The sequence below is a fragment of the Pristis pectinata genome, chromosome 16 (assembly GCF_009764475.1).
Source record: "Pristis pectinata isolate sPriPec2 chromosome 16, sPriPec2.1.pri, whole genome shotgun sequence".
Lineage (NCBI taxonomy): Eukaryota > Metazoa > Chordata > Chondrichthyes > Rhinopristiformes > Pristidae > Pristis > Pristis pectinata.
Window position 1 is genome coordinate 45073536 of NC_067420.1, and position 27674 is coordinate 45101209.

The window sequence follows — 27674 nt, forward strand, 5'->3', positions numbered from 1 at the left end:
AGTGGGCCGAGGAATGGCAAATGGAGTTTAATTTGGATAAGAGTGAGGTGTTGCATTTTGGAAAGTCAAATCCAGGTAGGAATTTCACAGTGAATGGCAGGGCCCTGAGTAGTGTTGTAGAACAGAGGGACCTTGGAGTACAAGTACATGGTTCACTGAAAGTGGAGTCACAGGTAGACAGGGTGGTGAAGAAGGCTTTGGCACACTGGCCTTCATCAGTCAGGGCATTGGGTATAAAAGTTGAGAAGTCATGGTGCGGTTGTACAGGACGCAGGTGAGGCCACACTTGGAGTATTGTGTTCAGTTTTGGTCACCCTGCTATAGGAAAGATGTTATTAACTGGAAAGAGAGCAGAAAAGATTTATAAGCATGTTGCCAGGACTTGTGGGACTGAGTTATAGGGAGAGGTTGGATCTGCTAGGACATCATTCCCTGGAGCGTAGGAGACTGAGAGGTGATCTTATAGAGGTGGAAAAATCATGAGGGACATAGATAGGGTGAATGCACTTAGTCTTTTTCCCAGAGTTGGGGTATAAAGAACTCAAGGGCATAGGTTTAAGGTGAGAGGGGAAAGATTTAAGTGGGACTTGATGGGCAACTTTTTTTTACAGAAAGGACGGTATTCATGTGGAATGAGCTGCCAGAGGAAGTGGTTGAGGCAGGTACAATAACAACTTTTAAAAGACGGTTGGACAGTACATGGATGGGAAAGGTTTAGAAGGTTATGGGCCAAATGCTGGCAAAGGGGACTGGCTTTGATGGGGCATCTTGGTTGGCATGGACCAGTTGGGCCGAAGGGCCTGTTTCCGTGCTGTGTGGCTGCTTGACCCTATGCCCCAACTAATGAAGGCCAGTATCCTGTATGCCTTCCTAACCACGTTGTCTATCTGTGTTGCCACCTTTAAGGATCTTTGGACATACTCCGAGGTCCCTCTGTTCCTCAGTACTCCCTAAGACCCTACCATCCATGCTGTATGTCCCAGCCTCATTAGTGCTCCCAAAATGCATCACCTCACATTTGTCTGGATTAAACTCCATCTGCCATATCTCTACCCATGTAGCCTCACTGGGGAGATTTCTAGGATACCCTCCCTCAATATTGAACTAATACAATTTTTGACTAACAGTGCAATACCTCCTCCCCTTATACTTCTCCCTCCATCATGCATGAAAATTCTAAACTTGCCCCTCTAGTCCCTTTTAAATTTTTTCCCTCTCACTTTCAACTTATGGTCTAAATTTTAGACTCCACTATTCTGGGAAAGAGACTGTGACCATTCAGGTGGATGTCTCTCATGGTTTTATAAACAGGTCCAGTCCTGGTATTATCCAAGTGTCTTGATATCACATCTTTTATTGGAGCCTTAGCATTTTCCAAACTGCTGATGTCAAGGTAACAGGTCTGAAGTTCCCAGTTTACTCCTTCTCCTTTCTTACGTCCCGGGGTCAGGTTCACTCCTCCCCAACCCACAGGAACACTTCTACAATCTATAGAATTTTGGAAGGTGATAACCAGATCTTCCATTATCTCTAAAGGCACCTTCAAAACTCGGGGGGGGGGGCGGGGTAGATCATAAGGTCTTTGAGATTTATCCATTTTCAGGCTCACAAACTTCTTCAGTCAAATTTATTTACTAATAACAATCTTCTTTCATTGGACCCTTGGTTCTCCATTAATTCTAGGAGGTTTTATGTGCTTTTTTGCATGAAAGCAGACACAGAATATTTGTTTAATCCTTCTATGTGGCGTCTTGTCAAGTGATGTCACATAAAAGGCTGCTGCAGAAGATAAGTGCTCATGGTATGGGGAGAGTGTGTTGGGCATGGATTGGAGACCATGCAGAAGACAGAGAGTCAGAATAAATGGGTCTTTTTCAGGGTGGATGGATGTAACTAGTGGGGTACCCTCGAGGTCAGGTCATGACCCTTAGTTATTTAGATTTATATTGGTAGTGATGGTTGCAGGTCAATCATCTCAACCACAGGACATCTTTATACCCCACCATCTTTAGCTACTTCATCAATCACCTTCCTTCAATTGTAAGGTCAGGGGTAGGGATGTTCGCTGATGATTGCACAATATTCAGCACCATTCACGGTTCCTCAGATTAATAAAACAGTCCACATCCAAATGCAGCAAGACCTGGACAATATCCAGGCCTAGACGGAGAGGTGGCAAGTAACATTCACACTACACAAGTGCCGGGCAATGCCAATATCCAAATAGAGAAAATCCAGCTATCACCCCCTGACATTCAATGACATGACCATCACTGAATCCCCCACTATTCATATCCTGGGGCAGGGCAGAAATTACCATTGACCAGAAACTGAATGGAGTGGTCATATACACAGTGTGGCCACAAGAGCAGGTCAGAGGCTGGGAATCCTCTGGCAACTAACTCACCCCCTAACTCCCCAAAGTCTGTCCACCATCTACAAGGCTCAAGTCAGGAGTGTGATGGAGCACTTTCCACTTGCCCAGGGTGAATGCACCTTCAACAGCACTGAAGAGGCACGATGCCATACAGGACACAGCAGCCTGCTTGACAGGCACCCCATCCACACCAGTTCACTCACTCCAACACTGACACACACAGGCAGCAGTTTGTACCATCTACAGGACGCACTGCAGCAACTCACCAAGACTCCTTAGACAGCACCTTCCAAACCCATGACTTCCACCAGCTAGAAGGTTGAGGGCAGCAAAGGCCTGGGGAACACCACCCCCTGGAAGTTGCCCTCCAAGCCACACACCATCCTGACTTGGAAATATTTCACTGTTCCTTCACTGTCGCTGGGTCCGAATCCTGGAACTCCCTCCCTAACAACACTGTGGGTGTACCCACACCTCGAGGACTGCAGCAGTTCAAGAAGGCAGCTCACCATCACCTTCTCAAGGGCAACCAGGGATGGGCAATTAAATGCTGGCTCAGCCTGCAAAGCCCACGTCCCTTAAATGAATATATAAAGAAAGTTAATGACCTGGAGGAGGGGGCAGAGTGCAAGGTTTCGAAGTTTGCTGATGGGAGGTACATGTTGCAATGAGGATATTGTGACTCTGCAGGTTGGGTGAGTGGGCAAAAACTTGACAAATGGAGTTTAATGCAGGAAAGTGTGAGGTTATATACTTTGTTTAGAGGATTCAAATGGAAGATTATCATATAAAAGGAGAGAGGAGTGCAGAGGTACCTAGATATTCTTGTGCATGAATCACAAAAAGTTCAGAGGCAGTTGCAGTAAGTAGCTAAGAAGGTAAATAGCTCATTGGCCTTTGTTGTGAAGGGTTGGAGTTTAGAAATAAGGAGGTTTTGCTTCAATTGTACCAAATGGTGGTGAGGCCATACCTGGAGTACTGCATACAACTTTGATCCTCTCATTCAATAGAGTAGCACTGAAGGCAGTGCAGAGGAAACTGCAGAGGAGGACATTGACCAGGCTAGTTTCTGGGATGAGAGGATTGTCCCATCATGAGATTTTAAAGAATTTGGATCTGGATTCTTTGGAGTTCAGAAGAATGAGGGGTGATTTTATTCAAACATCGAAGATCCTGAGGCAGGGTGAATGTTGAGATGTTTCCACTAGTGGAAGAGCCACGAACGAGGGGACAAAGTTACAAGATATGTGGGTGGTAGTTTTAAACTGAGGACCATAGAGATTTCTTCACCCAGAGACTGGTGGAGGCTGGATCACTGTGGGAATTTGAAGAGCAGGTAGATAAAGGTTTGAAAGATCAAGGAATTGATGGCTCTGGGGAACCGGCACAGAGAAGGAGTTGAGACCTGGGAGAGAAGAGCCATGATCATATTGAATGGCAGAGCAGGCTTGATGGGCCAAGTGGCTGAGTCCTGCTGCTATTTTCATGTGTCCTTGTGTTATACTGTTTCCTTTTTTTCCAATATAAATTCCCGCAAGGGAGGCACACGTGCCCTTGCCAGTCTTTTCCTTTATACGTATCCAGAGAAGCACTTACTCTCTGTTTATTACTCACCATTTTACGCTCACGTTTGATTTTCCCTTTCTTCATCAATTTTGTGGTCATCCTTTGCTGAATATTAAGACGCTCCCAATTCCCAGGCTCAGTTCTCCTTTATCAGCCTTTTCCTTAGATATAATAATATCTTTAATTTATCTTTCAATTTATGGTTGGATCACTTTTCCTGTTGTGCACCTGTTCCTCAGAGGCAAGTACATTTGTTGCCAATCTTGCCTGATTTCTTTAAGTGCTCACCATTGGCCGCCCTTTAATGCAGCTCCCCAATCTACCCTGGCCAGCCTGGCTCTCACACCTTCACTATCTTGAGTGAAAACCCTGGTTTCAGATTGAATGACATGACTTTCCAACTTAATGTAACATTTGACCATATTATGGTCACTCTTTCCTAGGGACACTTTAAAATGGTTATTAATTAACCCTCCCAGTACTGGATTTAAAATAAGCTGTTCCATGGTCAGTTCTTCAACATAATGATCCAGAAATTCAGTCCTGATGCAAGGTCTTGACCATCTCGTTGCCTCCACAGATGCTACTTCACCCACTAAGTTCCTCCAGCATCTGCAGTCTCTTTGTCTACATCTACATCCCAGGAATTCACCTTCTGCATTGTTGGTACTGATATGCTTTGCCCATTCTACATGTAGATTACAGTCTCCCATGATTACCATGTTAGCCCCTTTACATGCACCTCTAATTTCCCCATTCATACTGCGCCCTACATCACAACCACCATTCTGAGGCCTATAAACCACTCTCACCGATGTTCTCTGCCTCCTGATCCTTCTTGACTCCACCCAAACTAATTCTAAATCCACTCCATGGTCTGTTGATCCTTTCCAACTACTGTGCCAATGTCGTCCTTCATTAACTGCACTCCCCCACCTCCTTTTCCTCTTAATCTGTCCTTCCTAAATGGCAAATCTGCTGAAATATTTAGTTCTCAGCTTTGGTCACCCTGTAATGGTAACTAAAACTTGCCTGTCTTTAAATAGTTATGGTGTTAGTTTGCCCCCTTGTTGAGGATACAGTGTGATTTTAGATACAGTGCTTTTAAATTCGGCCCTTAACACTTTTCTGTGCTTGGACCCTCATTGTTGCCTGTCTCTGCTGCTGACCACATTTCAAACTTCCACTTCCAGCTTTGTTTCTCTCCTTCCTGACTCTCCTCTGTTTCCCATCCACTGCCAAGCTGGTTTGAACTGTCCCCAAGAGGTACAGAAGAGGTTTGCCAGGATGCTGCCTGGATCAGAGGGCATCAGCTATAAGGAGAGGTTGGGCAAACTTAGACTGTTTTCTCTGAAGCATCAGAGGGTGAGGGGCCACTTGATAGAAGTTTATAAAAGTATGAGAGGCAGGGATAGGGTAGATGGTCAGAGTCTTTTTTCCTCAGGCTGGAAATGTTAAATACTAGAGGGCATAGGTTTAAGGTGAGAGGGGGGAAAGCTTAAAGGAGATGTGCGAGGCAGGTTTTTTATACAGGGAGTGGTGGGTGCCTGGATTGCACTGCCAGGGTGGTGGTCGAAGCAGGTGTGATAGCAATGTTTAAAGGGCATTTAGACGGGGACATGAACAGGCAGGGAATGGAGGTATAGGGACCACGTACGGAGTAATAGGATTAGTTTGGCCGGCTCCATAGTTGGTGCAGACATGTTGGGCCGAAGGGTCTCCTCCTGTGCTGTATTATTCTATTTTCTATACCAAATAGGTATCTCAGCAGAATATAGGGGCCAGAAATAAATGACCCATTGGAACATCAGGAGTTATCCTGTGTAACAGTTCCAGATCCCTAAGTGAACAGATTCTCCCCGGTTTCTCTGGGTATTCCCGAAAGGTCCGTCGGCCATGAATGGTGAGGCTGGTGTTGGGGGCGGAGGGGTGCAGGTGGCCTACTCCTACTCTAATTTCTTACACTACCTTAACCTATTATGTAGTCAACTTGACGGGGAACCCCAGAATCGTGATCAAACCAAATCAAATGAAATATAACCCAGGGAAAGTTATTTTTTTCCCCTGTTTATTATAGTGTATGAGAATAAATGGAAGATCCTGTGGTGGCTCCTTTCTATTTGCAAAGCAATAATGGAGAAAATAACATCAAGAAAATAAGAAGAATTTCGTGCCTTTGTTTGTCTACTTAAGGATTAATTTTAGGCCTAGTGAGATATTCCAGTGTCTGCCTGGGGTTGCATGGAGCAGTTAGCTTCACCCTGCACGGACTGCACTGGTCCTTGCACTGAGCCCTGCACTGGTCCTTGCACTGGGCAGCGCGGCTCTGGCGGCTCTCCGGGGCAGGGCGGCTCTCCGGGGCAGGGCGGCTCTCCGGGGCAGGGCGGCTCTCCGGGGCAGGGCGGCTCTCCGGGGCAGGGCGGCTCTCCGGGGCAGGGCGGCTCTCCGGGGCAGCGCCGTCTCCCACCCGCCACAAAATGCAGGGCAGGCTGTACATCCGGGGAACGGGCCATCAGCAGGACGTGGACGGCGATGGTTCTCGGCCGCACAGAGAGCCGCCGCCGCCGCCGCGCCGCCCGCCCGCCCTCAGCAACCGCACCGGGGATTGGTGGAGCGGCCGGCGGAGGGGCAGGAGCGGGCGGGACGCAGACCGCGAGGATGGGGAGCAGGGGTGGAACGGCCACGGTGCTGGTCTTCCCGGCTGGGGGTGCGTTGGCGAGCGGGCGGTGCGCGGCTGCCCCGGGGGCCGCCCTTTGTGTGCGGGGCCGAGCCCGGAGCCGCCGCCGCCGCCAATCCCGCGGCCGCTAACAGAAATGCAAATGCACAATGGAACATGCACCGGCCCAGGCCCCGCCCCCGCCCCCCGCACGCCCGCCCCCCGCACGCCCGCCCAGCCCAGCTTCAAACGGGAAACGCTGCCATGCTGCTTTGACGGGCAGCCGCGGTGGACCAATAGCAGACGCCGACGCCTTGACGGGCGGGCAGCGTGGCCAATGGCCCCCACGGCCTGGAGGAGAAGGCGGGCGGTGCGGAACGGGGCGGGCTTCCGCTAGCAGGTTGGGTTGCGCTGGAGCCTGTGTGAGCACCGTCGGCAGTAAAGTTCCCAAATAAAAGCTGTTTGTGTTTTGGCCGCGGCGGGGGCCATCTTAGGTAAGTACTTGTGGTAACTTTTCCATCCCGCCCACTTGCTGCTGCCCGCTGCCTCTCCCCACCTTCCTGCACCTTCCCCAAGTCTGCAGCCTACCTGAGGGAGCAGCTGAGCGCGGGGATGCAGCGGGATGGACCCCCGGCGGGAACGTCCCCTCCCCCACCCCCTCCCCCACCCCCTCCCCCTCCCCCTCCCTACCCCATCCACTCCCCCTCCCCCTCCCTAACCCATCCACTCCCCCTCCCCCTCCCTACCCCATCCACTCCCCTTCCCCTCCCCTCCCCCTCCCTACCCCATCCACTCCCCCTCCCCTCCCCCTCCCTACCCCATCCACTCCCCCTCCCCCTCCCTACCCCATCCACTCCCCCTACCCCATCCACTCCCCTTCCCCTCCCCTCCCCCTCCCTACCCCATCCACTCCCCCTCCCCTCCCCCTCCCTACCCCATCCACTCCCCCTCCCCCTCCCTACCCCATCCACTCCCCCTCCCCTCCCCCTCCCTACCCCATCCACTCCCCCTCCCCTCCCCCTCCCTACCCCATCCACTCCCCCTCCCCCTCCCTACCCCATCCACTCCCCCTCCCCCTCCCTACCCCATCCACTCCCCCTACCCCATCCACTCCCCTTCCCCTCCCCTCCCCCTCCCTACCCCATCCACTCCCCCTCCCCTCCCCCTCCCTACCCCATCCACTCCCCCTTCCCCTCCCCCTCCCTACCCCATCCACTCCCCCTTCCCCTCCCCCTCCCTACCCCATCCACTCCCCCTCCCCTCCCCCTCCCTACCCCACCCACTCCCCCTCCCCATCCTCACTCCTCCCCTACCCCTGTCCCACTCCACCCCTCCTACATTCCAACACCCATCCTTGCCCCCCCTGTACCCCCCAGAGCCCCTTACCTTTCTTCAGACCCCACTCTCAGCCCAGCTCCTCCACAACAACCCCACTATCACCACACTGTTCCCCCCCACCCTGCCCAACTCCTTTGCACATGCCCACCTTCACCACACTGTCCCCCAAACCTGTTGCCCAAACCCAAATCTGACCCTCCTTGTTGCCCCACTGCATCATTGGAGACCAACAGATATAAGGGGTGATGGGGTAGATGCTTTATGACTGTAGATGAACCAGGTCCTCCATCACTGCCTGCCTCAGTCCAGGTCACTGCCAACCCTGTTGCCCATCATCTGCACTCTATCTGTTGTGTCAACTGTGCCCAACTTCCCTAAATCCATTACCTCCAAATGTTGCCCCTTACCTGCCCATGTTGCCTCTACCCCAATCCCTTATTGCTCCTTCCTTTGTGCCTGGCACCCCTATCCCCACCTCTGCTGACCTGGTTCCAAAGCATCGGGAGCCCCTAACCCTGTTCCCCTCCCCCCCCCTCCCCCCAATGCTTGTTGCCCGGTAACCAGCCTCTGCCCTGCTTCCCTCATCCACTGTCACCCTGTCGCTGTTGTTCCTACCCTGATCCTTTTCTGGCAGCCGCACCACATTCCTGGATTAGCAACTAATGCATACTAACTGTGATGCCTGTGGTCCCCAGATCTGTCCCTGTCACCCCCATCTTATCCTCTGTTGACCTCTCTCCTCTATCTTGTCCACTGAACTCCCCCATCCTCCACTGCACCCAGTTCACCCAGTGCCAACCTTTCTACCAACAACCACTGCATGTTAACCACATTGCCTGCCCTCCCTGCTCCCAGTATGTGCCTACTCAAGTCATCTGTTGCCCACTCCTTTGTCCCTGTTGCCCTCCTCCTCTGACCAATAATCACCCCCCCCCCCCCCCCCCCCCCAAATGTTTGGTCAGGTCATGTGCATTGTGACCAAGTCTCTTTGCTTGGGTTCTGTTGCCTCACTTTCTCCTTTTCTGTTGCTTTACAAATGTTTTCCTTGTCAAGGTTTGCATTAATGTTCAGCATGGAGTAGAAGAAATCTGTGGAATTTGAAGATTCTCTTTCAAACACCCTTTGGGATTGGGATTAAGGAAGACAGTAAATCCTTGCGGTTGACAGGAATGCATCTCTGGTTAAATTTGCAGTGTGATGTCCTGAGCATCCTAGCTGAGGCACTGCTCCCTTCTTAGGGGGAGGTTTTTGTGTGACCAGCTAAAAGCTGATCATGTGCCCAGGCAGTGATAAATGACACTTTGTCAACTTTCTGACTGTTGGTGACATGGTCCACACTAATGATAAAGACCTCACACACTAGTGATGTCCAGTTCAAAAGGAACATTCGGAAGAGCAAATTGGGAAATGCTCAGCAGACCATAGATGTCAAATTTTCCTAACAAACAGTCTAAGGCTATCCAGGAGAATTGGAATAGTGGGAGTTTAAACAGTTTGTTCTTTTTGTCAGGTTTGAAACCCTTGCAAATTCAGGAGAAGAATTTCGGGGATATGAACAGAGGAGCCAGTATTATAGAGCCATGCAGCACAGAACCAGGTCCTTTGGCCCAGTTTGTCCATACTGACCCAAGATACCTTCCTGAGCTGGTCCCGTTTACCTGCATTTGATCCATATCCCACTAAAGTTTTCCAGTCCATCAACCTGTCCAAATGTCTTTTAAATGTTGTAATTGTACCCGCCTCTGTCACCTCCTCTGGTAGCTCGTTCTATTATACTCGCCACCCTCTGTATGAAAAAGATGTGCTCAGGTCCCCTTTAAATCTTTCCCCTCTCACCTCTAGTTTTAGACTCCCCTACCCTGGGTAAAGACTGTGACCGTCCATCTTGTTAGTTCTTCCCACGCTTGAGTGGGAATCAGTAGAGGTACTTAAGTTTGAAGGAGTGAAAAAGCAACTATTTTTAGTGAGGGTCAGTAACCAGAGATGTTTGGCAAACGAAGCAGATGTGAAAAGAGTTTTAAAAAAAAATGTATGCAACAACTTATGATCTGGAATGTGTGGCAAGGAAGGGACGTGGAAGCAGGTTCAAAAGGAACATTTAAATGAGCAGATCTTTAACCTGTTCTGATATGGGATGTGGATGCCTGTTCTCTGTGTCCCCAATTGACCTCTGAATATAATGGCTCACTGGGCTATGTTGGAGGGCAGTTAAATTACTCACATTTGTGAGTCCGAAAGAAAGGGAGGGTGGGCAACTGGCAGGAGGAGGACAGGACTCTTTCAGCTGGCAGTGGGCTTTGGGCTGAAAGGCCTTTCGTCCTTCTAATTCTACAATTGCATTGGAGGAACACAAGATGATAGTGGGAATGTATTCTGAGTTACCCCAGACAGTTCAGATTATTCTCTAAGTCAGCCTTGTGTTCTAACTTTCAGGTGTGCGAGGATGAGTGTCGAGTTAATGATGGCTTGTGGCCCCGCCTCTTCATACCACTGATTGTAGGTTCTTGCTGTCATTTTTCTTGGGGGTTTTAACCAGTTTTGGGTTGTTGGGAAAGGGGCAGTGTGATAATGATTGTGGCCTTGGAATAATGGCACTTTATTGGAAAAACAAAGGAGTCATCCTGGGCTGGCTTTCTCCAAGTTGAAACTGCTTCCACTAGTTGCTTTTTTATCAGAAAAGTTAATTTTTTGAGCACTGAATTCACGCTGTGTTCTTTACACTGGTTAATTGAGATTCTTGTACAACGCTGAAGATGCCTTTGATTTTATCAACAGAGTTGTTTGAGACAGTGTAGAAGTAGCTTTACTCTACATTGAGCCTAAACTTGATTGGGAATGTTTAGGATAGCTTACTAACTGTGGGATGTACATCACTGGGAGATATAACTTGAATATTATTGCTTTGTTCTACATGCAGAATACTGAATAACTGGATGTTACAGGTTAAACAGATGAGTAAAGTTTGTATGATATGAACTATGAGTGATTTAGAAGTGCTAATCTGAACTTTACAAGAAACCAGCAGTTTGAATTCATTTCAAATACTGCAGTTTTTTAAAAATGCAAAATATATGAGGTTTTAAATTGATGTTAAGTTTCTCAGACCAGGTTTTAGGCCAGAGGCAACACAGATTGATATGTTTGTTTGATCAGCTATATTGCAGGGCTATAGTAGCCTTGTTAGATTATTGGATTAGTGCCTAGATATGTGGATTATTGATCTGGAGATGTCAATTTGATTTCCAACATGGCACCTGAGGGATTTCAATTCAATTAATAAATTTGGGATAAAAATCTGGTTTCAGTTAAGGTGACCTTGAAATTACTAGATTGTCATTAAATCTGATCCTTTTTACTAATGTCCTTCAAGGAGGGAAGTCTGCGATCTTTACTCGGTCTGATCTAGGCTCTAGACTTATAGCATTGTTGTCTGTCCTCTGAAATGACTAACCAAGTGACTTGATTCAAGGAGCAGAGATGGACAGAAATGCTAGTCTAGCCAGTAGCATCCTCTGGAATGAATAACCAAATAAATTCCGAAGTCTGTTCTGAATCATTTCGAGGCAACTTTTGTGTTTGAATCATTTCTTGATTTGAAGCAACAGTAAAGATTTGGCTCTAATAATTTGGTATTAAATGTGAACGATGACACCATTTGAATGAAGTGATTGACAAGTTATCAAATTGTCTATTGTGAGCCACAAACCAAGAGCCTCATCTACCTGCAAAAGAAACGGTGGGTACATTTACTATTATGACAGTACCAAGAGCAAAATTAGTATACGTTAGGAAGTTCTCCCTGTTGTCCCAGAGCCAACGTTTAACCTTTTACCTACATCATTAAAACAGATTATCTGGTTGCTATATGTATGGGAGCTTGCTGTGTGCTACTGTGGTTTCATTGTCTGGATGATGATTTAGGATGCCCTGAGGTAATGAAGGGTGCTATAGAGATGAAAGTCTTGTTTGGGTGTGTGGCGCAGATCTGATTTTCCTTGCTGGTTTTGTACTAGCCTCTGACTATCAGTAAAGGCATCAGGAGGTTGGAATGCAAATACTCAGGTTTTCTATTAAGCAGTAACACTTAAGCTTTTATTACATCGCAATAAAATGTAATGAAAATCCTGTCACTATAATCTGATAAAAAAGCCAAAATTTACAAATTTTTTTCAATTGAATTTTAGAGCTAATAGTTTTACAAAAAGTTAAACCACAGTTAACGAGAAAAGGGAGGAAACGTCAGTTCAGAATCAAAAATGGTTACAGTGTGGAAGGAGGCCCTTTGGCCTATCAATCTCCATCTCCATGTGCGAGCAATCTAGCTAGTCCCATGAACGTTCCTTCTCCCCAATGCTGTGAAAATTCTTTCCTTTTAGATTTTATCCAGCTTCCTTTTTGAATGCAACAGTTGAATCTGCCTCCATTATTACCCCTGGCAGCACATTCTAGATCCTCGCCATTTGCTGTGCTTTTTTTAAAACAAAACTTGCATTCCATTTGGTTCCTTTGCCAGTCATCTTCATTGTACTTGTTCTTCACCCTCCAGCCAGCAGAAATAATTTCTTTCTAGCTTCTCCAGGCTGCCTACTAACTAAAGTCTCTAATTGTTGCATCCTTTCTAAAGCCTTTGCATCTCACCAGAAGTGCAGCACCCAGAACTGGACACATTTGTGGCCACACCAGTGTTTTACAAATTTATCGTTGTTGCACTCAGGTCAAGGATCCTGGTGCTTTTTTAACAACTTTCTTAACCTGTCTTTCCACAGCCAATGAACAATGCACATGCCTTCGGATCGCTGCTGTACTCCTTTTAGGGTTGTGCCCTCGAATTTGTATTGCCTCTTCCCATTCTTTCTGCCAAAATGTAACACTTCAGATTTCTCAGCATTGAATTCCACCTGCCATCTATCAGCTCCTTCCACCAGCCTGCTGGTACCTCCTTGAGGTCTGCTACAGTCTTTCTTGCTGTTCATTATGCTTTTGAATTTTGTCATCTGCAGATTTGGAAACTATCTTGTACGACCAAATCTAAGCCATTAATACATATTACGAAGAGCATCGCTCCTGATACCAATTCCTGAAGAACTCTGCTGTACACTTCTTTGCTAGCTCGAATAAACAGCCTTTTACTGCTGTGCTCTGTTTTCTGTCACTCAGCCAATTTTCCAGCCACACTGCTTCATTCCATGACCTTCACTTTTGATGGTGATCTTATCACATGGCACTTTATCATGTGCCTTTTGGATCCTATGCATACGAGATCAACTGCATATACCTCATCGACCCTCTTCGTATTTCATCAAGAAAATTGTGTCAGGTTAGTCGGAAATAATTTGCCTTCAACAAATCCATGTTGGCTTTAATAGATTCCCACTTCTCAATTTTTTTCCTGATTATAGAACATAGAATAGGCCCTTTGGCCCACCATGTCTGTGCCAATTATGATGCCAAATTAAACTAATGCCATCTACCTGCACATGGTCCATATCCCACCATTCTTTGCCTGTCCATGTGCCTGTATAAATGACTTGTTGAATGTTGATATTGTACCTGCTTCAACCACCACCTTCTCTGGCAGTACTTTCTAGGCACCTCTTTTTTTTTTAAAAAGGTTTTGCTTCGTAAATCTCCTTTGAACTGTCTCCCTCTAAGCTTATAGCTACGTCCTCTAGTATTTGACACTTCCACCCTGGGGGAAAAAGACTCTACCCATCTATGCCTCGACTTTATATACTTCTAAAGGTTCGCCCCTCAGCCTCTAATGCTCCAGAGAAAACAAATGAAGTTTTTCCAATCTCTCCTTATTGCTAATACGCTCTAATCCTGCACCCTCCCAAGCCCCCACATCCTTCCTGTAATACGGTGACCAGAACTGCACACAATACTCCAAGTGTGGCCTAGATAAAGTTTTATACAGCTGCAATGTGACTTCCTTACTTTTATACTCAACATTCCAACAGATGAAGGCGAGCATGCCATATGCCTTCTTTACCCACCTATTCCCTTGTGTTGCCACTTTCAGGGAGATATGGATTTGCACCCCAAGATCCTTCTACATCATTGCCCCTGAAGGTCTTGCTATTTACTGATACTTCCCTCTGGTATTTGACCTCCCAAAGTGCGACTCCTCACACTTATCTGGATTAAACTCCATCTACCATTTCTCCGCTCATATTTCTAACTGATTGTTCCTAGAACTTCCTCAACACCAAGGTTAAACTAATCTCTTGTTACTGGGTTTATCCCTGTACTTTGAATGAAGGTGTAATAAATCATTTTTCCACAACTTCAGCACCACTCCTGAGTTTGTAGATGTTTGGAAGGTTATGGCTGGGGCCTCTCTAGTTTCCTCCTTCCCTTAGCTGCCAGGGTGCCTCCCATTTGGCCTCTTATTTCCCTCTGCGCCTTCTGTTACCAGCATGACTCTCCCGTGCTTTCACAGTGGATGCACCGGTTATCATCATCCAGAATTCTGTAGATTCCAGAATCTTTCCCACAAGTTGGAAGGTAATAAATGTGACCACTGTTTAGGAAAGGGGGGAGAAAGGAAACGGGGAACTGTAGACCAGTGACACTGACTTTAGTGGTTAGGAAAACATTGGAATGTATTACCAAGGAAGTGGTAATAAGGGATTTAAAAATAATAATAAAATAATAAGAAGCATCAACTTGGATTTTTTTTTGAAAGTTGTTGGAATCTTTTGAGGTTACAGCTAGCAGGATAATGAAATGAGAGGAGGCAGTTGATGGACTTTAAGGCAATTGATAAGGTTCCATGTGAGCTTATCAAACAAAATTAGAGCAAGTGGTATTGGGAGTTGTATACTGGCATGGATTGCAGATTGAGGATTTGTTAACAGATGGAAAACACAACATCAGCAAATGGGTGATTTGGGTTTGGAGGCTGGCTGTGTGGAGGATAAGGAAGGCTTTGGTGATACAAGTCAAGGGAATAAGGACAAACTATGGGGGAAAATGAAAGGTCATCTACTTTGGTAAAACAAAAAGGTGGAGTATTTTTTTGTATAAAGGTGAGAGATTGAAAGATGTTGGTGTGCAGAGGGACCTGTGTGTCCATGTACACAAATTAGTAGATGTTAATGGGTATAGAGAGGAATTGGGAAGGTATTCTGGCCTTTATTGCAAGAGGATTTGACTACAAGAAGTGAGGGGTGTCGTTCCAATATTGGGACCTCACCTGGAATATTTTTTACAAGTCTGGTCTCCCTCCTGAGGGAAAGATATAATTGTAGTAGTGGGGGCATGATGCTGGCTGACCATAGTGAGTTCTTGCGTGGCAGGTTTGTCATACGAGAACAAATTAAGCTGACCAAGTCTGTCCACTCTTGAGTTTAGAAGAATGAGGTGTGATAAGAGGTATTTTCCCTTAACATGCTTGTAATACAAATATATTGAGGGGATGGGGAAGAGTAACTAGGGAGAGAATGGGGCTCCTCAAAACCAAAGTCGACATCTATGTTAGGATAGGGGATGAGGTCTACACGAACATGTCTAAGATAGTAGGTAGCGAAGATAGTAAGAAGGATGGACAGGTAGAAAGTCAGGATAATCTGCTGATCAATAGAGGTACAATAAAATCAATAGCAGATACCAGTCTAAACATACTATATTTAAATGCACGTAGCATCAGGAATAAGGTAGATGACCTAGTGGCACAACTACAGGTTAATAAATATGACATCGTTGCAATCACTGAGTCGTGGCTTCATGATGGATGTGATTGGGAACTGAATGTCAAGGGGTATACAGTATATAGGAAGGATAGGAGGGTAGGCAGAGGGGGAGGTGTGGCCATGATGGTTAGTAGCGATATAAAATCAATAGAAAGGAAGTACATTGGGTCAGAGGAGGTGGAATCCTTATGGGTGGAGCTGAGAAATAGCAAGGGTAAAAGAACAATAATAGCAGTCATTTATAGGCCCCCAAACAGCAGTCAGGAAGTGGACCATAAGTTGCAGATTGAGATAGAAAAAGCATGTCAGAGTGACAATGTGAAGATAATTATGGGGGATTTTAACATGAAGGTGGACTGGGAAATGCAGCAAGGTGGTAGTACTCAGGAGAGTGAGTTTGTGGAATGTCTAAGGGATGTTTTTCTGGAGCAACTTATTGAGGAGCCCACCAGGGGATCGGCTGTTTTGGATTGGGTACTGTGTAGTGAGCCCGAGGTGATTAGGGAACTAAAGGTAAAGGAACCACTGGGAACAAGTGATCACAATATGCTTGAGTTTAGTTTCAAGTTTGAGAAGGAGAAGCTGATAACTGGTGTATCGATATTTCAGTGGAATAAGGGAAATTACAAAGGTATGAGAGATGAGTTGGCCCAAATTGATTGGAGGAGTAAGTTAGCTGAAGGGATGGCAGAGGAAAAATGGAAGAAATTTCTACAGGAAATAAGGACAATGCAGGACAGATATATTCCAAGAAAAAAGAAGGTTTTGAATGGAAAAAAGGCACAGATGTGGATAACGAGGGAGGTGAAGGATAAAATAAAAGCAAAAGGGGCGCCGGGCGTACAAAGTAGCAAAAATTAGTGGGAAAACAGAAGATTGGAACGATTTTAAAAATCTGCAGAGAGAAACTAAGAAGGTCATTAGGAAAGCAAAGATGAGTTACGAAAGGAAGCTGGCGGACAACATTCGGAAGGATTCTAAGAGTTTTTTTAAATACATAAGGAATAAAAGAGAGACACGGGTTGACATAGGACCAATTGATAACGGTGCAGGAGGTATTATAATGGATGATAGTGAGATGGCAAGGGAATTGAATGAATATTTTGCATCGGTCTTCACCGTGGAGGACATAAGCAATGTGCCCATTAGTCAGGAGTCTCACGAATTGGAGCTGAGTTCAATTGAGATTAATAGGGAGAAGGTGCTTGGAAAACTAAAGGGGCTTAAGGCTGATAAGTCTCCCGGACCGGATGAGGTGCATCCCCGGGTTCTGAAGGAGGTGGCTGTGGAGATAGCGGAGGCGTTGGCGATTATTTTTCAGGAATCGATAGATTCTGGCATGGTTCCGGAGGACTGGAGGGTAGCGAATGTAGTTCCGTTGTATAAGAAAGGTGGGAGGCAGCACAAAGGCAATTACAGACCTATTAGTCTGACGTCAGTGGTGGGAAAATTATTGGAGTCTATCCTCAAGGAGGAGGTTACCGAATACCTAGAGGCGCAAGGCAAGATAGGACCTAGTCAACATGGTTTTGTGAAGGGGAGGTCCTGTCTGACCAACCTATTGGAGTTTTTTGAAGAAATCACAGGTAGGGTGGATAAGGGAGAGGCGGTAGATGTTGTGTATTTAGACTTTCAAAAGGCCTTCGATAAGGTGCCTCACAAGAGACTGATTAATAAGATGAGAGGTCATGGAATTATGGGCAGGGTAGCAAAATGGGTGGAGAATTGGCTGGTTGGCAGGAAGCAAAGGGTGGAAATAAAAGGATCTCGTTCTGGTTGGTTACCGGTTACTAGTGGTGTGCCGCAAGGGTCGGTGTTGGGGCCTCTCCTTTTTACCTTGTACATCAATGATTTGGATGATGGAATAAATGGTTGTGTGGCTAAGTTTGCGGATGACACCAAGATAAGTGGAGGAGTAGGGAGCATAGAGGAAATAGAAAGAATGCAGAGGGACCTAGACAGTTTAGGAGAATGGGCAAGGAAATGGCAGATGAGATTCAATGTTGAGAAATGTGCAGTTGTACACTTTGGAAGTAGAAATAAGCGGGTAGATTATTATCTAGAAGGAGAGAAGATTGATAGTGCGGTAGTACAAAGGGACTTGGGGGTACTCGTACAAGATATCTTAAAAGTTAACCACCAGGTTGGATCGGTGGTTAAGAAAGCGAATGCTATGTTGGCATTCATCTCGAGAGGTATAGTGTATAAAAGTAAGGACGTGTTGATGAGGCTCTACGCGGCGCTAGTGAGGCCTCATTTGGAATACTGTGCGCAGTTTTGGGCCCCGCATCTTAGGAAGGATGTGCTGACGTTGGAGAGGGTTCAGAGGAGATTTACGAGAATGATTCCAGGAATGAAAGGGCTTAAGTATGATGAGCGTTTGTCGGCTCTTGGACTGTACTCGCTGGAGTACAGAAGGATGAGAGGGGACCTCGTAGCGACATTTAAAATGTTGACAGGTAAGGATAGAGTAGATGTGGCTAGGCTGTTTCCCTTGGTGGGCGTGTCCAGGACCAGAGGGCACAATCTTAGAATTAGAGGGTACAGTTTCAAGACAGAGATGAGGAGAAGTTTCTTTACCCAGAGGGTGGTGAAATTGTGGAACTCCTTGCCACGCACAGCAGTGGAGGCCAGATCAGTGGGGGTATTCAAGGAGGAGATAGACAGATATCTAAATAGTCAGGGTATCAAGGGATATGGGGATAAGGCTGGCAAATGGGATTAGAATAGTTTTTTTTTCTCTCTTTTTTCCCACCCCATTTCTTTTTCCCTTTTCCTTGGAGCAGACTCGATGGGCCGAATGGCCTGCTTCTGCTCCCTTATCTTGTGATCTTGTGATCTCTGTGTGGAACCACGGGATGGGCAAGGTCCTCAATGAGGTTTTTTCTCTCTATTTTTACCATGGAGAAAGACATAAAGACTTTGGATCTTGAGACGGTTAATGGTAACTATAGACCAGTAAGCCTAACATCTGTGGTAGGTAAGTTACTAGAGGGGGTACTGAGGGATAAGACAGGTTGATGAGGGGTAGTCAGCACTGCTTTGTGCATGGGAGATCCTGTCTCACGAATTTGAGTTTTTTGGAATAACCAAGAAGATCAATGAGAGCAGGGTGGTAGATATGGCCTTTGATAAAGTTCCGCATGTTAGGTTGCTATGGAAAGTTAGGTCGCGTGGGATCCGGGGAGAGCTGGCTAATTGGCTTGATGGTAGGAAGCACAGGGTGATGGTGGAAGGTTGTTTTTCTGACTGGAGGCCCATGACTCGTGTTGTTCCCCAGGGATCAGTGCTGGGCCCATTGCTATTTGTCATTTTTATCCATGATTTGGATGAGGATGTACAAGGCACGGTTAGTAAGTTTGCAGATTCCTTTGGTGGTGAAGATAGTTATCAGGATTTACAGAAGGATCTTGATCAGCTAGGTAAATGGGCCAAGGAATGGCAAATGGAGTTCAATTTTGATAAGTGTGAGGTGTTGCATTTGGGAAGACAAATGAGGGTAGGACTTTCTCAGTGAATGGTATAGTGGCCTTGGGGGGTTGGGGGGTGTTGTAGAACAGAGGGGCCTAGGAGTACAAGTAGATGGTTCCTGAAAGTGGCATTGCAGATAGACAGGGTGGAGAATAAGGCTTTTGGCACACTGGCCTTCATCAGTCAGGGCATTGAGTATAGAAGTTGGGATGTTATATTGCAGTTGTACATGTTGTTGGTGAGGCCATATTTGGATTATTGTATTCAATTTTAGTCACCCTGCTATAGGAAAAATGCTATTAAGATGGAAAGAGTACAGTGGAGATTTATGAGGATGTTGCTGGGACTCGAGGGACTGAGTTATGGAGAGAGGTTGAGCAGCTTGGGATTTTTTTCATTGGAGCATAGGAGAATGAGGGGTTGATCTTATAGAGGTGTGTAAAATCATGAGGGGCATAGATAGGGTGAATGTGTTTTTTTTCTCCGGGTTGGGGAAATCAAGAACTAGAGGGCATAGGTTTAAGGTGAAAGGGAGAGATTCAATAGAAATCTGAGGGGCAACCTTTTCACCTAGAGAGTGGTCAGTAGATGGAATGAGCTGCCAGAGGATGTGGTTGAGGCAGGTACATTAAAAACATTTAAAGGACACTTGGAAAGGTCCATGGATAGGAAAGGTTTAGAGGGATGTGGGCCAAAGATGGGCAAATGGGATTGGCTTAGATTGGAGTCTTGGTTGGCATGGACCACTTGGGTCAAAGAGCCTGTTTCTATGCTGTATGACTAACTCATTGATATGTACAAAAATCTTAAAGGGTAACGTCTCAAAGTATGGGGTCAGCCATTGGTTTGAATATGAGCCATTTCTTTACCTCTGGAGTCATGAATCTTTGGAATCCTCTTGCCAAGAGGACCATAAAGGCCCAGTTGCTTAAGACATAGACTTATAGATTTTTAGGTAATAGGGGAGTGTTCTACATCCTTTTCCAGACCCATTTTAAACCTTTTGATATTATGATTGCTGTTTGCTGGGTGTCCCTCTGCTGATGCTTGCTCCACTGGCTCATCTTCCAGAACTATGTCCATCAATACTGCCTTCCTTTTCTATCAGAAACATACTGGCGAAGAAAGTTCTGCCGAGCACACTTCAGAAACCCCCCCCCCCCTTTGCTACTGTAGTGTAGTGGTTAGCGTAACGCTTTACAGTGCCAGCGACCTGGGTTCAAATCCGGCCACTGTCTGTAAGGAGTTTGTACGTTCTCCCCATGTCTGTGTGGGTTTCCTCCAGATGCTCCGGTTTCCTCCCACATTCCAAAGACGTACAGGTTAGGAAGTTGTGGGCATGCAGCGTTGGCGCCGGAAGTGTGGCGACACTTGCGGGCTGCCCCCAGAACACACTACGCAAAAAGATGTATTTCACTGTGTGTTTCGATGTACATGTGACTAATAAAGATATCTTATTTTTGTCAGTCCAGTCTGTTTGGATTGTTAAGTAATATATATATATGTGTGTGTGTGTGTGTGTGTGTATATATAAAAAACTACATGCTGGAAACCTGAAATTAAAAACAGAAAGTGCTGGAGATACTCAACATGTGAGGCAGCATGTGTGGTGAGAGAGTTCTGATAAAAGGTCATTGACCTGAAACATTAAATGTGTTTTTTCTCTCTCCACAGATGCTGCTTGACCTGCTGAGTATCTCCAACATTTTCTATTTTTATTTTGTATTTGGATTGCTGGCAGGCTACAGATTAGTTGAAAAAGAAAGTGCCTCTTCACTTCCAACAGCTCCAGGGTGGGTCAAGGGGCTCAGTTGGTAAGGAGACTACCTTCTGTTCTACTAGGCTTCATGAACACAACCTTGACTTGCTATCTGGTTGAGCTTGACATAGGCAACTTTCCCAACATTAGCCTTGGGGTAATTGATGTGCCCTCTACATGGAGGGATGTGAGGTGGCTCCTGCTCAGCACAAGAACAGGCATCAACTTTTTGGTCCAGTAGGTCTTTGTCTGGTGTTCTGTGATCTATGCAGTCTGGCACTTCCCAGAGTCTCTGTGCCTAGCTTTGGACATGGATTTTTGGATGATGTACCAGAAGATTTGGGGAATTCAGAAACATTGGCAGTATTTAAAAAAAAGTTATTTTTGGTTGATGGAAAGACATAAGGAGAATCATAGCGATAGACTTAGAAATTCTGCTTGTGTGGAAGATGAATGTGGATTTGTTGACTGTGTTACCTGTTCAATTGTTGTAATCGCTACCCATTTGCAGGGAGACAATGTCATTCTATAAAGAGGTGGGGGAGGAGCTGTGGGAAAGATTTGGGGGTGGAGGGGGGCTATGGTGAAAAACATTGTGGCAGGGGAAGATGAAATGTAATCTCATTTGTCTCCCTGTCCCTTTGCCTCTTTGTCATTCCCTCCACTTCATCCTTGAACTCTCCTTCACCCCCACATCTTCCTGGTTTCCTTCTCTGCAAACTCCCCATGACCAGTCTTGTAGGCTCTTCCCCAAACTTTGCCCCTACACCGTCTATCCTCGCATCCTCCCTTTCCTCTTTCATATGCACTTTTTCCCTGTTGCCCTCTCTCCCAGCTAATGCCACGGGACCTTTGCGATCATTGGTGAGGACAGATGGGCCTCAGTTTAACATCTTATTTATATAATACGGAAGCTGTGCAGCACTGAAATGTCTAAATGTGCTTGTTAATGGGCAGCCGAGTGACTCGGTTTCAGGGCATACTGAAGAAGTTCAGCTGTGTGTCTGCATCCTGAAACCACTCTACTTATCCACTATAAACAGCTGTGTGTTAGATTCCTAGAAATAATCTGCAAAATGATCATAAACAATGGGCCATGGCCCTCCAGCTGATGCAGCTATCTTGTTCGCCTGTGCTGTTTGTTTCTCCCAATTTGCAAAACTCCTATTTGCTTGCTCTTAGTGTGCATCAGTAAGTCCTGATTACTTTTCACTCTTTGAGTGTGAACAGTAATGCCTTGCATAGAAATAAAAACAAAATGCTGAAAACACTCAGCAGGACAGGCAGTGTCTGTAGAAGGGGAAACAGTTAATGTTTCAGGTCCAGGATCCTTCAGAACTGGGAACAAGAGAATCAAGTTAGTTTTCAGTAGCAGAGAGGGTGAAGGAGGGATGGGAAGTACAAAGAGAATATCTCTAGTGGGGGTTAGACACAATGGGTTAATGGGGGTGGTTACCAGCACTTTAAGCTGCTTTGTCTGTGTAATAAAGAAATAGAATAAGAAACACTGACCCAAAATGATGACAGGAGAAATGGCCAGTTCTGAAAGAGACAGAAAGAGTGAATTACCTAAAGTTGGAAGATTTGATATTGAGTCCAGAGGGTAGTGGAAGGTGAGGTGTTGTTCCTCAAGCTCGTTGGGCCTTGTAACAGTGCAGGAAGCCACAGACAGAGGTGAGAGTGGGATGGTAAAGTGGCAGCAACGGGAAGCTCAGGATCACTCCTGTGGACTGAACACGGGTGCCCTGCAAAGTGATCAAAGGAAGTATAATCAAGGTAGCTGTTGGAGACTGTGGTTTCTTCACTGTAAAGGAGACCACATTGTGAACACTGAATGCAGCATACTAGATTGGAACAAATGCAAGTGAATCACTGGAAGGACTGTTTAGGTCCCTGGATAGTGGGAATGGAAGAGGTGAAAGGACAGGTGTTACAGTTTTTGCAGTTGCAAGAGAAAATGCCATAAGAGAGGAGTGGTTAGTGAGGACAGAAGAGCGGAGCACCTTAAACCACCACTGTGCCCAATGGCTCACGGGACCTGTGAGGAGATGTCTAGGATACAAAGTCACAAAGGAATGATCTCTATGGAATGCTGGGAGGGGAGGGGGACATGTGTCTGGTGGCAGAAATCACAAAAGCTGAACTGTGGAGGGAAGACAAGGATCAGGGAACTCTGTTCTTGCTCTGTCCAGAGGAGAGGGTTAGAGAGCTGAGTGTGGGAATGGATGAGAGGCAGACAAGGGCTCTTGTGCACAATGGTAGAGGGGAATCCATGGTTTACCCAGAAGTAAGACATTTCAATGGCACCTCTACTGAATGTCTCATCACTGGAGCAAATTGACAGAGAACAAGGGACTGAATGAATGGAATTGAGTCATAGAACATAGAGGTATAGTAATGGGTACTCATATGGGCCTAAGCTATGCCTGTCTTTTTGTTGAATACATGCAACAGTCTTTGTTTCAGTCTTACTCTGTCCCAGTCCCTCAACTCTATTTCGAGTATATCGATGACTGCATAGGTGATGGTTTCTGCACCCATGCAGGACTCAAAAATTTCTTCATTCTTGCTGCCAACTTCCATCCTGCCCTTATCTTTACATGGCCCATCTCTGACTCTTGCCTTCCTCTTCTGGATCTCTCTGTCAGCATCTCAGGGGAAAGGCTAGCTACCAATATCCATTACAAGCCCAGTCTCCCACAGCTAGTTTGATTGTGCTACCTTTCACCCTGCCTTGTGTAATGACCTGTAAGTGGACAGTAAGCACCTTCTCCCCAGGGTGGCCATGGCCATGAACAGAGGACATCAGTTTAAGGTCAGAGGAGGAAACTTAAGGGGAGATGTCAGAGCTAGATTTTTTTCTAAATACACAGTGGTGGGTGCCTGGAACGCATACCAGGGGTGGTGGTGGAGGCTGATACAATAGGGACATTTAAGAGACTCTTAGATAGGCACATGGATGTAAGAAAAATGGAGCATTATGGGCTGTGTAGGAGGGCAGGATTACATTGATTGTGGAGTAGGTTTGTATCGGTCAGCACAACATCATGGGCCGAAGGGCCTGTACTCCGATGTACTCTGGTATTAGTCATTGCCGCCCAGTAAGACTGTAACAAAGACCGTTGCATGTATCCAACAAAAAGACAGGCATGACTTAGACCCATCTGAGTGTCCGTTACTATACCTTTGGATAAGTGGAGTTGAAAGATATTTTGGTGTTGGGACAAGTTCTGCCAGGTGAATGAATGTGTTGAAGGGGAATTGGTTGGGTTTTTGTTCAAGGAAGAAATGGAGGGCTCTCAGACTCTCCTGGTATGGGATGGAGTGTGGAGGGTGAAGATGAACCAGTTGCGACCAGGAGATTGGAAGCTAAAGGGAAGCTGTGGAGAGGGTGCAGAGGAGGTTCACCAAAATACTACCTGGATTAGAGGATATCAGCTATAAGAAGAGGTTGGACAAACTTGGATTGTTTTCTGAGTGTCTGAGGCTGAGGAGAGCCTTGATAGAGGCATATAAAATTATGAGAGGCATATAAAATTATGAGAGGCATAGATAGGGTAGATAGTCAGTCTTTATTCCAGGTAGAAATGTCAAATACTAGAGGGTAAAGCTTTAAGGTGAGAGGGGGAAAGTTTTGCTTTCCACAGTGTGTTAAGTTCCTGGAACACACTGCTGGGAAAAGGGGTGGTGGAAGCAGACACGATAGTGGCATTGAGGCAGGCAGATGAATATTCTGGGAATGGAGGAATATGGACCACGTGCAGGCAGAGAGGTTTAGTTTAATTTTGCATCATGGTGTTACAGACATTGTGGGCTGAAGGGCCTGTTCCTGTGCTGTACTGTTCTAAACATGGATTGTTATGCTGGAGAGGTGGTAGAAGCAGATACAATAGAAATGTTTAAGAGGCATTTAGACAGACATAAACAGGCAGGGGGTGGAGGGATATGGACCATGTGCAGGCAGATGAGATTAGTTTAGACTGGCATCATGGTCAGTGTGTGGGCCAGAGTGCTGTTCCTGTGCTTTCTGTTCCATCCAAAGTGTAATCTATGGGGGGAGGGACTGGGTGGGGGGGGGGGGGGGTGTGGGGGAAGGATGGAGTTAAGGTTGGCAGAAGGAATGGGTCTGCCTGAACAGTCCTGCTTGTTAATCTTGGGCAGAAGATAAGTGTTTTGTTTCCTGACTTGGTCTCTCTTCAGATCTTGCCCATGTTGTGCTTGCTTTTCTGCTTCACTGGCCTGACCAAGAATTTGACCAATTTATTTGCTGCAAATCTTTGCTTGTCACTTTTACAACCATGGTCTGAGTGTGGTGAAACTTATTTGTATTATCCTGTTGTGCCTTTGTTGCCACCTGATCCTTTCCAAACCTTGGTCCGCATTAATTGGAATTGGTCCCACCAGCTCATTTCCCAAGTTTCACCTTTTTCTGTTGTCATTTTGTCTAATGATATCCTGTTAAATGGAACAACTGTTTATTTAGCAGTTCAATGCAACTGAGTGGCTTGCTGGTCTATTTTGGAGGGCAGTTAAGAGTCAACCTCATTGAGGGTATGGACTCTCATATAGGCAACGATGGATTTCCTCAAACATTAATGAGTTAGTTGGTTCTTTTTTAGTGATCTATTAGTTTTCTGGTCATTACGGAGACTGGCTTTTCTTTAAATTTCAGATTGATTAATTAGATTTAACCTGCTCAGATACCATGGAATTTGAATTTTCCCCTCTGGATTATTGGTCTAAAATCTGGATTATTACTCCATTGATTTAATCACTGCACCACCACCAAACCATGTATACTCCTCCCATCTAATCTGGTTTTCACTACCTACAAATTTAGCTTGTGTTTTTTATCTATTTGCAACTCATTAATGGACACTGTGGTGTCCCTGGCACTAGTCCTTGCAAATTATGTCCTCTATCCTATTGCAATTGTGTTCAACCACCCTTTGCTTCATCTGATTGTTCCTTATTATACTGCCTTATTACACCAGCCAACCTTGCAGCCCAATTCTGAATGCTTGAGTTTTGTTTTATCACCAAAGTCATTATCGCTTCCATTAACTCCCAGTAGTGGTGTCAAATATAACCATCCTCTCCTAATCTTCCATCGAGCATAGAATATTAAAGTGATCCAATTTAGGTATTCGAGATGTTCAAAAGAATTGGTGCATAGAATAGAACAGTACAGCACAGGAACAGGCCCTTCGGCCCACGATGTTGTGCTGAACTAGTTAAGCCAATGTCACCTAATCCTTCTTGCCTGCATGTGGTCCATATCCTTCCATTATCTGCATATTCATGTGCCTATCGAAGAGCCTCTTAAACACCTCTATTATATCTGCCTCCACCACCATTCCAGGCACCCACCATTCTCTGTGTGGGGGGAGAAAACACCCTTCCCTGCACATGTCCTTTGAACTTCCCCCCTCCTTTAATGCATGCCCTCTAGTATTAGACATCTTGACCCTGGGCTGAAAAAGATACTGGCTGTCTACTCTATCCATGCCTCTCATAATTTTATAAACTTCTATCAGATCTCCCCTCAGCCTCCAACGCTCCAGAGGAAACAACTCCAGTCTGTCCAACCTCTCCTTGTAGCTCAAATCCTCTAATCCAGGCAGCATCCTGGCAAGCCTTTTGCACCCTCTCCATAGCTTCCATATCTTTCCATGGGGTGACCAGAATTGAATACAATACTCCAGATATGGCCTTTTCGTAGTTCAGCAGAACTATTTTTCCTCGAACAGAGGCTGTAGCAAGATTAGAGCTAAATTGTTGGAAATGATGTCAGTTATTACCACTTCATGCATATACCTCAACCAGGCTCTTTCTCACCCCCTGCCCCCCCATAGCCTTCTCTATTTTAAATCAAACCAACCAGATTATCTCTTTACAGTGTAATCACATCTTTCTTGTAGTATGCTGACCAGAACTCTGCACTCTAGCTATGGCCAATCCAATTTTAATATAGTACATCATAATCGCCTTGCCCTTGCCTTCATTAGCTGGGGCAGAGAATAGAAGCATTGCAAATGTCTTCGCTGCCTTATCTACCTGTGTTGCTGTCTTCATGGATCGTTCAACATGTACGCCAACATGCCTCTGTTCTTTGAACTTCCCATAGTCCTATCATTCGTTGTGAATATCCTAGTTTTACTAATTCTCTCAAAAAGCATCAGCTCACGTTTTTCAGGATTTAATTCCATCTGCCATTTCTATGCCCTTATGAATTCATTACTGTTATTTTGTAGCTGAAGACAACTTCTCCCACTATTACCACCACCATTAATTTTCATGCCACCTGCAGATTTGTACATTAACAGCTAGGTATGTACAGGCACTGGACTTTGCAGTACATCACTGGTCACAGCCTTCCAATCACCAAATCAACCCTCAACCATCACCTTCTGTCCCTATCATCAACCCAGTTTCAGATCCAATTTGCCCTGGATCCCATGAGTTGTAAATACTTGGACCAGTCTCCCTTGTGGGAACTTGTCAAGGGCAATACTGAAGTCTATGTAGATGACATTGAATGCACTATTCTGTTCCCACCTTACTCCAGACCTCAAGCTCCATCTGGACTTCCTCGCTCTCCCACCCGACTTCAGGCTCCTGGAACTCTTGACTGGGTCCGAGCTCCCAACGCCCTGCTGGGTTTTTCTCCTCCTTCCCCTGCGGCTGTTCTCACCAGGGTCCCCCCTGACCTCCTATCTCATCCCTAGCCCCTACATCATACTTCCCCTTTTCTCATCCCCTATTTTCCCCAAGCATGTTCCCTCATCTTATTTCCTTCCCCTCTCCCATTAC

At 45.9% G+C, this 27674-nt stretch overlaps 1 protein-coding gene across 5 annotated transcripts in view; it reads left to right on the plus strand.

Annotated features, from left to right (window-relative positions):
- The first annotated feature begins 6982 nt into the window (after positions 1 to 6982).
- chd6 (chromodomain helicase DNA binding protein 6) overlaps positions 6983 to 27674 on the plus strand; it is a 162044-nt gene continuing 141352 nt past the window's right edge. Inside the window, exons 1-3 of one of the 5 annotated variants that reach the window (XM_052031323.1) lie at positions 6983 to 7093; positions 10371 to 10433; positions 20777 to 20916. The gene's annotated coding sequence lies outside the window, so the exon portion shown is untranslated. Of the gene's footprint in view, positions 7094 to 10370; positions 10434 to 20776; positions 20917 to 23124; positions 23251 to 27674 lie in introns of those variants that run through there. The other 4 variants (XM_052031325.1, XM_052031324.1, XM_052031326.1 and 1 more) reach the window with 4 other exon arrangements.